Source organism: Anser brachyrhynchus, assembly GCF_964034855.1.
Source record: "Anser brachyrhynchus genome assembly, chromosome: 2".
In the NCBI taxonomy this organism is placed as follows: domain Eukaryota; kingdom Metazoa; phylum Chordata; class Aves; order Anseriformes; family Anatidae; genus Anser; species Anser brachyrhynchus.
In genome coordinates, this window is record NC_137695.1 from 89103460 (window position 1) to 89118509 (window position 15050).

Below are 15050 nucleotides of genomic sequence, written 5' to 3' on the forward strand. Positions count from 1 at the left end.
GGGTTTACATGGCAAGGGCTTGGTAGCAGGGAGGTTGCAGGGGTGGCCTCTGTGAGCAGGGCCCAGCAGGTGCCCCATGTCAGATCAGAGCCTGCTCCAGCCGGCTCCAAAAAGGACTCGCTGCTGGCCAGAGCCGAGACAGGGAGCAACCCCGGTTGGGCCTCTGGGAGAGCAGATTGACAAAAGGGAAAAAACACCATGCAACAGCAGCTGAGAGAGAGGAGTGAGAAGCAGCCCTGCAGCCCCCAAGGTGAGTGCAGCAGGAGGGCAGGAGGTGCTCCAGGCACACAGCAGCAGTTCCCCTGCGGCCTGTGCAGAGGCCCCTGGTGGAGCAGGCTGTCCCCCTGCAGCCCATGGGTCCCACACGGAGCAGATCTCCACGCTGCAGCCCGTGGAGGAGCCCCCGGTGGAGCAGGTGGATGTGGCCTGGAGGAGGCTGCGGCCCATGGAGAGCCCCCGCAGGAGCAGGCCCCGGGCCGGAGCTGCAGCCCGTGGAGAGGAGCCCACGCAGGAGCAGGGGGTCTGGGGGGAGCTGCCGCCCACCCGTGGGGGACCTGTGCTGGAGCAGTTTGCTCCTGGGGGATGGATGGACCCCGTGGTACGGAGCCATGTGGGAGCAGCTCTTGAAGAAATGTTTTAGTTACCTCCGATTCTCATACCTAGCAAGAATGACAAAAATACAAACTTAAGGATAGTCTGAAAGTCATCAGGTATGTTTTTCAGTAGGCATGGGGAGCAGATATTGTAAGTGAGAAATACATGTGTGGTCTGCTTTTTTAAGGAACAATCATGCTGTAATCTGGGTTTTCTGAATCAATTATTTTTCACTTAGTAGTCTTATGACTCACCACTTTCTGATTAGAGGTGGAAATTATATGAAGTATGAGTCATAGAATTTCCTGTCCTTTAATATTTGTCAGTTCTTTCTGCTGCACTGCTCACGCCCAGGAAAAAAAAAAAAAAATCAATCTCTAAAACCCATAACTTCTGTGATTGCTAATTATATAGCTCCCATGATGGAACTACATATGTTTGGGTTTGTCAAAAGTTTTTTCCTTGCAGAAGCATAGGTACTTGTTAATTTGTCTTGTCCAGGTAGCTACTGAATGTCCAGAGTTCCAAGAGAAGGACCACCATGTACATGCAGAAAGCTTAAAAACCTATAATGAAGGAGCCTGATTCTGCCACATTGCATTTAAGTCAAATATATCACAGGTCTCCAATTCCTCATCTCTAGAGCTCCAGTTCAAGCAATGGTATTTGTACATCTTCCACAGGACTATGCTAGCAAAAGTTACTGTTTTCAAAAACAAAAATTAAAGTTCTACTCAGCAAATATCTGTTATTTTGGGGTTAGTTGTTTTCAGTATAGATTTTGTTCCAGACAGTGTGGTCTGTATCTTAGGAGAGAAGGTTTTCAGTATCCAAATTCTATCCAAGTAATACTACAGATAAATAATAATAACAATTATTATTAATAAGATTTGCAAGGTATCCACAGATATTTCTGAAAGCTAAAGACACTAAAGCTTTTGCTGGCATGTTTCCACATACATCCTGTCATGCACTGGCCATGCACTGATAGAATTCCTCTTTGGGACAAAGCCTTCTCTCCATTAGTGTCTGTTCTAGGTGCTGTGAACCAAGCCACTCCAAGAAACTTTTAGTAAGTGGTCAGGAAACTTGAAGGTTCATTATGCAACCACTCAGACGTAGCTGCATTCTCTACATTTCCCTGATAGTCTCACAGCCAGCTGATTATTGTTAGATCTGATGTACTCATTTATTTCCTATTACTTTCTGCTGATAGGCATCCTCCTGCTTCAGGCAAAAGGTGGTGAATCTTTTTCACTTACCTAAAGGTATGTTCTTCCTCATGCCCAGAAGCAGTGTTGTTAGCAGCTAAATGATTAATTCTCCCTCAAGCATGACTGAGGATCATATGCTAAGGTTACCTGCAGTGTCCAAACCAGTATGCATTCCTACAGCTTGGGCCCTCTTGAGCTTGGCTTCCCCTGTGATAAATGATAGTGCTGTTTTATCCAACAGCTCTGTGGTTTGGGAACTTGTTAACAATTCACTTCTTTCTATTTTATCTATTCTTCCTCCTTCTTGAGGAATATGGTTCCTGCCAATTTGTAAGTAAGCCTAGGGAATCTTATTCTTTAGTCCTTCCTGTCCCATGATCATGGATTAAAATGTTATCATTAAAATAATTTAAAACAGTCATTAAAATGTAATAGGCTCCAGTTTCCTTGAGAAGATCACTTGATGTCATGGCCCTTACTGCCAGGTAAGTTAACTATCAAGCTACTTAGGAAATAATTTAATTTCCCTTCTGATTCTAGAGAGGATGGAGAGGGGCAGTCATTGAAATCTAAGAAAGTGCAGAATCATGATACCTCATCTGAGGTAAGTGCTTTTTTGCAACCCAAAGTAATGTTCCTCTGCTCTTGAAGATATTTGATATGTCCTTCAATCCAGCTTTCCCTCTACTCATTTAACTGGCTTCCTGTTCCCAATTTAGACCTGCAAGTTTTCCCGTCTGTTATGCAGAGAACTGTAATGCTGCTCCAAAGGCTGGGCTCACAGCTTGATGTTTTAAGGATGCAATGTTCTCTACTAAACTCCTCAGCTTTTGGCAGAACTAGCCCAGTGCCTTTGTTTTGTGTCTGTATAATTAGTCTACAGCAGTTGTTCTGCACAGTATTTTCCCAGTACTGGGATTTCACATTGCATTAGAAATGCACTTTGCAATAGGTATCAAGTAGCACGGAGTCCTAAATGAGTATCCCCTGTCCAAGCTCACCTCCTAGAATATCCCAAAGTACTTACATGGCATTTTAATGCCACTACAGGAATACTGCACTGTCTTCTTCATCTCAGAGCCCTCATGTGTTATATTCTGCCTATTGTCAATGCATGAATGCATGGTGTCCTAAACGTTTTGCGGCCATTTCTAACATCTGACATGTAGCCACAAGCTACAGGAGCTACTAGATTCAAACAAACAAACAAACAGAAAACAGACTGAGAATGAGAAAAGAGGAGAGAGAGGATTTGAAATCTAAATAAAGTAAACCAGATATAAGTATTTTTGCTAACACGGAATTCTGTGAATTTAATTATAAAATCTTAGTGGACTTCTGAGTTGTTGAGATCCTTTCGAAGTTACATGCAAGAGATCAAAGACAAGTTTATTGAAATTAATTTAAAATGTGGATGTAAATGTAAGACAAGCTAATGACATGTTAATTAATACTAATTACATTAAATTACATTAATGTGTTTGTAAGTATCCATTTCCAAAAGAGAGAGAAATGTATAGAAGCAACAATTTTGCTTTCAATGAAACTTGAAAAAAATAATAACCAACAAATGCAACCAAACGAAACCAAAAACTCAGTTAAAAAAGAAAAAAAAAGATGGAACATTACTGGTAGAGTTTTTTTTTTTTTAATATTCTAAAGCATTTTTAATGTAAATGTAAATTTAGACCCTATTATTTTATTTATTTATTTTTGAGACATGCAAATACTGTAAGGATTGTCAGAAGACAAACATGCGGTAGAGATCTTTTTCCTGATTCCAGCTGAAGTATTTACTCTTTTGTAAACTTCCTGTGAAAGAAGAAAATAAGGACAATATTTTGTCAAGTACTTTTTTTTTTTTTTTACTTTATTTAAAACAACCAATCCCCCCCGTTCCCCCCCCCCCAAATGTATCTATATGTTTTGGACTGGAAATCAATATACGTTTGTTTTTCCTGGAAGAAACATTATTAATCAGAAAGAGCATGGGTAGCCAATGGTGTCTGTACCACTTGCACGTATAAAAATATGGTTGGTCATAGTAGCTACATTTTGCAATAATTTTAAAATGAATATTTTCAGCTAGATCTCATTACAAAACAATTAGACAAGTTATAAAATAGTTTTATTTACTTAATGTTATTGTTGACCTCCACACTTGATCCCTGTGTGTTTTGAAACAATCATGAGGTCCTAACCAATGCATATACTGTGTTTTATTTGAACTCCCCTTATGGTTTAAGATGTACTTATATCCTCCCAAATTTTTACTGTTGGAAGGAGAGAGGAGAGGAATTGACCTAGCTAGTGCCATCTCCACCTTCCCTAACTTCCCTGTTCCTACCACTGAGCATAGCCTGGAGAGTTAAGTCCATCATGAGGATCGCTTGTGCAGTGGACTTGAGATCCTCCTGCAAGCCAAAGATCTTTACCCACACAATCTCCTAGCTAGAACTCTGAGTTTGGATAACATGGAATTTTACATGTAAGAGGGATTTTCATATGTGTTGCTATTGACTTCATTAATAATTGGTTTACTCTCCTTGGGAAGGTAAGTTGTTTTGATCTTGTTGCCATGAAGCACTTAACTTACATTCAACAAAGTTTAATTATCACCCTACAAAAATTTGGTTAATCATTTGATGTCATCATTTGATCCTAACCTAGGAAGCCTAAGAGGATAAGGAAGTCAATTTCTCTTTCATATGACTTTCTGAATCAAGTGGATGCTTTAAAATCTTCCAAAATGAGTAAGTAGGCTTGTTTTGATACACTATATACACTGTATTTTATTTGTTATAAAATTAAATGTTGACTCTTTGATGTGGAATTATCTGGACCATAGGTCATATGTTAATGATGGGAATGTAATTTTTTTCTTTAACATTTCTGTTCTGGGGTATTTTCTTGCAGGTGTGACAAGATCTTTAAAACACACTAACATTATAATATGACTCAATTTTAAAAAATGATGATATGTTTTTATACTTAAATATTAACATTAGAATCACCTGCATCTCAGTTTACATTCATCAGGAAAAATCACTAAGATATATGAAGCTGCAGAATGTATTGACTATCTCCTTATTAACATCAGCCATAGTACTAGACGATTTTATGACTCATTCAACTACTGTATCTGACAGATTCAGAAAAAGTTTGGAAATCTAGGTTTTATCTCTCTCTTACAGTAGACTCCAACCTGCAAAAGTGTAGTAGGTACTGTCTAGAGGGTTTGTTGCCTTTTGATTTAAAACGGTGAGTTCCTAAAGGTATATTTACAGCTTATGCAAGCATTGAAAATTTAGCTTGGAGAGGTAGTCTGGAATCATACACGTAGGAGTTTATGACTTTTTTCTTTAGCAAGTTCATCAATAAACTCTACCTGATGTTCAATTACATGGGCACAGCGGGTCTTGAAAGGGCGTATATATAAGAACTGTGGAGAATTGGGCATATAACCTAAATTTAAGTTATTGTTTTGAAAATGGGTAAAAGTTTAAGCAAAGCGTATTATGTAATCCAGTGGGAAACTGATGATGAAAAGGAATAGTTTGATGGTCTTTTAAAGAAAATAAATTGTCCTCTTAAGTGTCATGGAAAACACATAAAGAACTGGAAAGGACTTAGCCTTCCTCATGAATAGGTTTCTACTATCTCATATGGTAGTAGTTGGATTATGTCCATTTTGAGAGACAGAAGTTATGTTAAAAAGCTCACAAATATGGAATAATCTTTCAGATATTTTCATCCTGGTAGGATTTCATATTGAAAGTCTGATAAAACAAAAACATATAAATGACTCCTATTCTACTTGCCAAATTACTGAAAATGTTACATTTCTGCTTGAGTAGTCTATATGGTATGTCAGAAAAGAAAGTTGTGTATTATAGATTTAATTTAGTTTGGAGAATGATTTTTTTAACTGGCAAAACCATAACAACATGTTATTTTGATTATGGGGCAAAGGGTAGAGAGGGTTTCACTGTGGCTGCTGCTGGCAACAATACATTTTGCGAAGTTTAAAGTAGACTGCCAAACCTAATTTATTGATGCTTAACGTAACTAATTGAATAGACACAATAAAATGGAAATCAAAGCTCTTTAAGGTCATAGGTCCAAAGACAGCAATGTGGGATTTCAACCATCCAGATGTCTGCTGGAAAAGCAGTACAGCAGGCTGTAAGCAATACAGGAGACTCCTGGAGTCTCCTATAATGTCTGCATTAGACAAAGCAAGCAGAGGAGAAGTGTTACTGGACCTGGTGCTCACCAGTGCAGATGATCTCATTAAAGTGGTCAAGACAGGAGGCAGTCTGGGCTGCATTGACCACACCCTGGTTGACTTCATGATCTCAAACAATATGATCCTGGAAAAGAGTAATGTCAGGATCCTGAAATTTAAAAGAACAAGCTTCCATCTGTTTAAAGAAGTAGTGGGTAAGATTCCTTGGGACACTATCCTTAGGGACAGAGGAACTGATCAGAGCTGGCAATTCTCTAAGGACACTTTTCTTAGCATGCAAGAGCTCTCCTTCCCCCTGTGTAAAAAATCAAGAAGGCAGAAAACCTAAATGGCTGAGCAAGGACCTAGTCAAACTGAGGCATAGGAAGGAAATGCACAGGCAGTGGAGGCAGGGACGTGTGGCCTCAGAAGGGTACAGGCATGCAGTCTGGATGTGCAGGGATGGGATCAGGAAAGGCAAGGCATGGATGATACTGAGCTTGGCAAAGGATGCAAAGAATAACAAGAAGGGATTCTATAGGTACATTGCTCAGAAAAGAAAGGCCAAGAAGAGCTTACCCCCTCTGATAAATGAGAAGGAAGAACTGGTAACAGCAGACACAGAGAAGGCTGAGAAGGCTCAACAACTTCCTTGCCTCACTCTTCACTGCTAGTCAGGCTTCCCATATCTCTTATTTCCCTGAACCTGCAAGTGAGGGCTGGGGGAGCAAAGTCCCTCCCTCTATAAGTGAAGAGCAGGTTTGAGACCACCTGATGCAAATTAACAGGTTCTATCATTGGGGCCCAGTAACAGGGTCCTGAGGGAGCAGGCTGATGTAGTTGCCAAGCCAATCTCCATATTTACAAAGTCCAGGTACTCAGGCAAAGTCTGACTGGAAGATGGGAAACATCACTCTCATTTTTAAAAAGGGTAGAAAGGAGGACCTGGGGAATTAGTGGCTGGTGAGCTTCACCTCTGTCCCTTGAAAGATCATTGAACAGATCCTTCTAGAAGCATATGCAAGAAAAGGATATGATCCAAGACAGCCAGCCCAGCTTCACCAAGGGCAAATCATGCCTGACCAATCTGGTGGCCTTCTATGATGTAGTGACTGCATCAGTTGACAAAGGAAGACTGACCGATGTCATCTACCTGGAGATCTGTAAGGCCTTTGACATAGTCCTGCATGATATCCTGATCTCTAAATTGGAGAGAGATGGGTTTGAAGGGTGGACTATTTGGTGGATAAGGAATCAGCTGGATGGGCACAGCCAGAGAGCTGCAGTCAATGGCCCTGTGGCCAGGTGGAGACTGGTGACAAGTGGTATCCCTTAGGGGTCTGTCTTGGGACTGCTGCTGGTTAATATCTTTATCAATGACATAGACAGTGGGATCAAGTGCACCCTCTGCAAGTTTGCAGACAACACCAAGCTGAGTGGTGAGGTTGATACAGCAGCAGAAGAGGGACTTGGACCGGTTTGAGAAGTTGGCCCATATGAACCTACTGAGGTTCAAGTCCAAGTGCAAGGTGCTGCACCTGGGGTGGAGCAATCCCAGACATGAGTACAGACTGAGAGAAGAATTAATTGAGAGCAGCCTTGCAGAGAAGGATTTGGGGGTTCTGGTGGACGAAAAGCTTGACAAGAGCATGCAGCCCAGAAGGCCAACTGTATCCCAAAGCATCACCAGAGGAGTGGCCAACAGGTCGAGGGAGGTGATTGTCCCCCTCTGCCCTGCCCTTGTGAGGCCCCACTTGGAGTGCTGCATCCAGGTCTGGGGCCCCCAGCACAAGAAAGATGTGGACCTATTAGAGCAGGTCCAGAGGAGGGCCATGAGGCTGATCAGAGGGCTGGAGCACCTCTGCTATGAAGACAGGCTAAGAGAGCTGGGGATGTTCAGCCTGGAGAAGAAAAGGCTCTTTTAAGACCTTGTTGTGGCCTTTAAGTACTTAAAGGGGACTTATAAAAAAAGGATGGAGAGCAACTTTTTACACAGGCAGATAGTGACAATACAAGGGGGAATGGTTTAAACTAAAAGAGGGGAGATTTAGATTAGATGTTAGGAGGAAATTCTTCACTCAGAGGGTGGTGAGGCACTGGAACAGGTTGCTTGGAGAAATTGTGGATGCCCCATCCCTGGAGGTGTTCAAGGCCAGGCTGGATGGGGCCTTCGCCAACCTGATCTAGTGGGTGGCATCCCTGCCCGTGGCAGGGGGGTTGGAACTAGGTGATCTTTAAGGTCCCTTCCAAACCCAAACCATTCTATGATTCTGTGATTCTATGAAAGTGATGTGGATTTGACTAATAGAACTGACTTTGTTCACTTGCAGAAGCATTTTTTATTGCTCCCCAAGTTACTCCCCAAGTTACTGTTCCCCAAAACCCCCCTGATCTGCATTATTTGGATTATGGTGTATGATTCACAGAGTACACTGATTTACCATACCCAGGTTCTTGCTGTCCCTACAGTTCCATTGCCATTCCTTTCATCTGTGTCTGTTACTTAGCTGGGATCAACTCATTCCCTGTGTTGAAAAACCAAGTTTGAGTTTCTGTGAGTTTCAGCTTCAGCGATCTGTGGTGTTTCTCCTCCCTGAGCCAACCCCAGGACTGGGTGACCTGGGAGGCTGGTGGTGTTAGGCCACCCAACGTACAGATGTAAGGCAATTCAGAGAGACCAAAGCTGTGCCTCTGGCCTGTTTTCTGGCCATTGCCAGTCTTCCTTAGGCTGCGTGTAGGGAATGTTCATAAATATGGCAGCAGAGACATCTCTGCACCTGTGCATAATAGCTAGGAAAGCTATGAGAACAAAGCCACAACTTTCCTGCCCCGGAGAGCAATTGAATTTCCATCCTCTCATAAAAGTAACTGGGAAAAGCTGACTTTCAGGTGCCCATTTCGGTCTTAATTATTACTGGCACAAAACTAAACCAGGGGTGTCTCTGCTCCAATCTTTCTGTCCAAATGCTGCCCTCATTTTGTTAGATTTAGTGCTGCTATTCTGAATATGCCCAGAAAGTGGGTAGAATATGATTTTTTTCTGCTTGGGTTAACTTGTAATTGCACCACTTTCTAGGCTGAGGTGCTGGCCATGTAGTTTATATTTTGTTTCCCAGCATATGGATAACAGCTATTTGCTGGGTCTTGGAAAGTATACACGTTTTTCCAAGAAACTACAGTCAGAGCAGCAGTGTGAATATCAAATGGACATAATAGATCTTTGTTTAAAACTCCCACCAGAAATCTTAGGAATCTTAAATTATTTGGGTTATTAATTTACTTAATGGGTTTGCTGTTCTCATCTTGGGTCAACAAATATTTCTGTCTTGCAGGAAATATTCATGGCAAGATAATTACCCTCAACTCCTGAATTTTAATTAATTTTAACTTGTATGCAAAATAAATCACTATTTTATTACATAAAAGGATGTATTTTGAAAGTATTTTTGTTCTAATTCAAGCTATAGATGAATGGAAGAGAGTGTTCTTAAAAGACCTATTCACTATTGGTACATTTAGAGCCATCTTTTTTCTTTTTCACAAATACAGGAACAATGATTTGTGCACTATGTTTTAGAGCATTTATAAATAATGACATGAGATGGGAATGACTTAAAAGGAGCAGCTGTTCAAACTCTTAAAGCTGTTAGAATGAATATGTACATAGATCTTGCTTGTAAAAAGGGATTCTGGGAGTTATAAAACTAGAGCTGCGTAAGCCTGGGACTACCTGCTCTTGTATCAGGTTCAGCAAACTGACAAGAAATCTGCCAAATTTGTCAAATGCACTGTGCCTCAAAGGCAGTTAGAAAGCATTTTTTAATTGCTTGTAAGAGTACATGGGATTTTGAATTCATTAGGAAAGCAAGTATTCTTGCTACACTGTAAAGTGCCACCAGAAAACGTGCTGTCTCTCCTCCCTCCCTCCCTCTCTCTCTGCCTTGTCTTTCCCACCTCCCTACCCTCCTACACCCCAATACAAATACCATATTCAAACCATAGAAAAGGATGCTTTGGAAAGAAACATATCATAAAATTATAAAAGTGCATTGAAGTGGTCTTAGAAAACTGCAATATATATATATTAAACTATTGTGTGCTGAAAATTAATGTTCATTTAAATATTTGAGTCAAAATATGAAATGGTTGGCTTACATGCTAAGTGATGGGGCTGCCAGCTCTGCTCTAGAACTCACCACCCTGGTGGAAGGGCCTCAGAACAACACCTACACAGTACTATAGTGACAAACCCTTAAATTCTTGTACATGGAGATAAATAAATGGCTGGCAGCAACAGATATGTGTACTGACTCCAACTCTGTAAAATGTCATCTACTGGAAGATGGTGAATACTGTCTTTTGTCAAAGGCATTATAAAACCACTGCTAGATGGGTTTGAGTACTATTAATAGCTAGGGTTTGAGTACTATTAATAGCTGGGAATGGATGCATATACCTGGTGTTGTAGATACTTTTTTTTTCTGTGGAGACAGGGAAGCTTTATTTAGTCATTTAAGCAAGTAGGTGAACTTGTGTGAACATAACACCAGCACATACAAACAAATTTTTTACTAAAACTTTCTCATATTCAACAGTCACATACAAAAGTAAATTGCCTATATCAGTGCTTGGATGTGGGTATTTCATAGCACATCAGTGTTATGAAAATTTGAACATGAGAATCAAAATTAATCCCTCAAGGCATGAATCCATTTCGAATTAAAGTTCAAGTGGTCATTTTATTATTCTTATTTTTATTTATTTTTTCGTAAATTACATCAGAGTAAACAAATACATGAAAATACTATCACATTTTGGGCATTTAACCCATTTTAGACCTCAGCTTTACACCACTTTAGTAGTAGTACGTGAAGTAAGGTGGTAAAGTACTACCATTTTTAGATGGATTACTAAAAATGCTTCTCAGAGAGTCATTGAATCTCTTCTGGAAAGACTAGACATTCAGAAGATATTATGGAGAATTGTTTCTAAAAAAAAATAAAAACCTGCATGAAGTCATAAGCCCTTTATAATATGCCTGCTGTGACCTGGAGCTGTCATATGAGCAAATAATGTACCTTTCAGGAAGTGCAACACCAAGAGGAAATGAAGTAGAGTGAAATGAAGACTCTTGGGGCTCTAAAGGGGAATTGCTATTTGTGACTGGATGCATTCTCTTAATAAAATGAATTCACCTGGCATTTGGTATACCTTTGCTCTGCTTTCAACCTGGAAAAAAAATTCCTTATCTAGGCCACAATCTCAACATTCTATGCTGAAAAAAGCCAGAAAGTCAAGGGGAGTTTTACCTCTATCAGTGTTTGTACCATCTTTCACCACAGATAATTTCATTAGGTATAGGAAGAAAAATCAGCAGACGTTATAAAATTTTATTGTGCAGATATCTACAGATGCATAGTATTGATGTAATATGCGACTTGAAAAGCCAGATCTTGACAGATGTACCTTGAATAATGCTTTTTCCAGGTGCCATTACTATGACTTCTTTAAGACATAATTCACTGTATAATATAAATAGAAATATTGATTAGAATAGTGGCATACAGAAATAACATAAATAACTGTAAACTTGCCCTTTCCCTAATTTGTCTTCCTCATTAGTGCAGAAATATTTTTCATGTTGTTGTCATTGCTAGAAGCTATTTCTTATCACGCACCAGCTCTCACTAGAAATTAGAGCCATGGAAACTTTGCATGTTGCTCAGTTGCCTGGAAATTTGTATATTTCTCTCTACAGAAAATGACTTTGTAAGGTAGTTAGAAAACAAGCAGTGCTTGAAGGATGTAATTTGAGTATCACATGACTGTTTCAAGAAAATCAAAATCTCTCCTTTTATTAGGTATGATTAAAGGAGGATCAGAACCTGAGTTTTATGTAACAAAATACTGTTATAAAACTGGAAAAGGTCATTTGAAATATGAAAGAAGTGATTTACGTGTGACAGATATTACATTTAAAGAGCTTTCCTGTTTCTATCTGCATGTAAAAATATGCATTTTAAGATGCAATTGTAAGAAATTTTATTAAAACTTGTCTTTAAACAGCTGAATCTACTTGCATATATGTGATATGTTGTTATACTTTGGCAGGGTTTTAGAATGGTGGACTTAAAGGATGATGTTGTAATACATTCTCTTGTAATAGATAATAAGAAAATGGAAAACTTATGAGAAAATGGAAAACTTTATGAGAGTAGGACTCACAGTAAATATCAAACCATGACTTTAATTCATCATTAAAGTTCCAAATAAGGCACTAAAAAGTTGGAGTTGATGTACAGACTGAGCTGCAAAATAAGGATATGATCAAATTTACTTAAGGTATTTAAATGATGGATTCCTTGAGAGAATTTGAGACCTCAAAAAAACAACCAACCAACCAACAACAACAACAAACAACCCCCCCCCCCCCCCCAACAAACAAAGAACAACAATACCACCACCACCACCAAACTGCTTTAAAATAAAATAAAACATCATCCTTTCTGGCTAAAAAAATAAAAATAAAAAATTATGGAGACATGGAAAATTCTTCTTCTCCACCAAAACAATTTTTCCTTGAGGCATCTGAGATTTTGAATTCCATGTTCATCTATGAAGTCAGTAACCTACAGCTCATTCCTTTCCTCAGTGGAAGCAATGAGAGTTTGTTATTCTGGCTAGTAAGATCCTAGGAGAAAGGCCAGGATTTCTTTATTTCTTTATTTATTTATATATTTTTTCCATATACACTATTTTTTTTTTGAAGCAGCTGAATATATATCCTTTGTGTTTTTACTCTTACACAAAAAGAGAATGGTAGTGACACTGAAAGCAAAATAACAATGAAGCATATTTAAAAGCTATCCAACAGGACATTTAACTGAGATACATTTTGTACAGATTAACATTAAAAATCCATCAGTGTTGTTATCTGTGTAAACTCCTTTGGTTATAATTTCATTACTCTAAGTTTCATTGTACAGCCGTTTAGACTGTTTAAACAAGGATAATATATGTTTTTCTCTTAACAAAGAAAGATATAGAAGCACGAGGTGCATTGTCAATAACATCTCTGAAATAGACCCAATGGAAATAAGTTTATAATTTTGTAGCTCATAGGGACATTTCTTGAGGCTATTCCACTCCTTTAAATCTACAAAAGCTTTGATCCAGTGAGAATTTGCACCCTACAGGGAGGTTGATTTTCTAGTAATTGAAGTACAAAATATCTGAAACATCCATGCTCCATAGCTTAAGCAAAATCCTATTCAGCCTGTATCATTTTTCCAAGGCAAATTGTTTGTCTGCTGGAGCATGGGCTGGAAAAGGCAAGAAGTCAGGGCACAAAAGCAGCAGAAAACAGATGAGGTGAAATTTAAACTGCTAGAAGACTAGCAAGGAAAATACTAGAGACAAGAGTGTTCTGCTAGAAAAAGTTTCATGCTGTGGGCAATTCTAGCTTTCTTGGTCCTAAGAACAGTTAACATTTGTTTCACTACTCCCACATCACTTAGCACTTGTAGGTTCGGATGCAGAGGTTACTTTTGCAGGCAGTAATTTTCACCTGCAAGAAATATGCATCCCCTGGACCTTCAGTTGAATTCTGTGATGTTAAATTTCAAATGACCTGACTGATATCATGTCTGCAATTTTCAGGTACCAGATTATTCTCACAAGAACAATCAGTACCTGCACCTTAGGCATTTTGAAAATTTGCTCACTGAAGCCTGCAGTTGGGATTTCAAGGAAAAATAAACTACTTAAGAGCATAGGCTCTGCTTGTATTGTGTGGGACTATGGTCCCTACATGTTTTCAAAAATATGCACATCAGATTTTCAGCAGTAAACACCACAACAATCTATCAAGTTTTTTTCCTTTCTTTTTTTTTTTTTTCCCCGAAGTGTAAATACAGAATCACAGAATCGTCTAGGTTGGAAGAGACCTCCAAGATCACTTAGTCCAACCTCTGACCTAACACTAACAAGTCCTCCACTAAACCATATCACTAAGTTCAACATCTAAATGTCTCTTAAAGACCTCCAGGGATGGTGACTCAACCACTTCCCTGGGCAGCCCATTCCAATGCCTAACAACCCTTTCAGTAAAGAAGTTCTTCCTAACATCCAGCCTAAACCTCCCCTGGCGCAACTTTAGCCCATTCCCCCTCGTCCTGTCACCAGGCAAGTGGGAGAATAGACCAGTCCCCACCTCTCTGCAGCCTCCTTTAAGGTACCTATAGAGAGCGATAAGGTCGCCCCTGAGCCTCCTCTTCTCCAGGCTGAACAACCCCAGCTCCCTCAGCTGCTCCTCGTAAGACTTGTTCTCCAGACCCCTCACCAGCGTCGTTGCCCTTCTCTGGACTCTCTTGAGCACCTCCATGTCCTTCTTGTAGCGAGGGGTATCAAAAGCCTTACTGAAGTCAAGGTAGACCACATCCACAGCCTTCCCCTCATCCACCAAGCGTGTCACTTGGTCATAGAAGGAGATCAGGTTTGTCAAGCAGGACCTGCCTTTCATAAACCCATGCTGACTGGGCCTGATCGCCTGGTTGCCCTGCAAGTGCAACGTGATGACATTCAAGATAATCTTCTCCATGAGCTTCCCTGGCACTGAGGTCAAACTATAGTTCCCCGGGTCTACCCTCCAGCCCTTCTTGTAGATGGACGTCACGTTTGCTAGCTGCCAGTCGACTGGGACCTCCCCTGATAGCCAGGACTGCTGATAAATGATGGAAAGCGGCTTGGCCAGCTCCTCCGCCAGTTCTCTCAGTACCCTCGGGTGGATCCCATCTGGCCCCATCGACTTGCGTACATCCAAGTGCTGTAGCAGGTCACCAACCATTTCCTTGTGGATAGTGAGGGCCACATCCTGCTCCCCATCCCTTCCACCAGCTCAGGGTACTGGGTATCCAGAGAACAACTGGTTTTGCCACTAAAGACTGAGGCAAAGAAAGCATTAAGGACCTCAGCCTTTTCCTCATCTTTTGTAACTAAGTTTCCCCCCGCATCCA

General features: G+C 40.2%; 1 long non-coding RNA gene across 1 annotated transcript; it reads right to left on the bottom strand.

Annotated features, from left to right (window-relative positions):
• Positions 1–2936: 2936 nt before the first annotated feature.
• LOC308191286 lies at positions 2937–6768 on the bottom strand. The gene is made up of 3 exons (XR_013947862.1): positions 6616–6768; positions 6085–6181; positions 2937–3620 (listed from the first exon to the last, which is right to left on the bottom strand). It is a non-coding gene; the product is annotated as an uncharacterized lncRNA (long non-coding RNA).
• Between the last annotated feature and the right edge of the window lie 8282 nt (positions 6769–15050).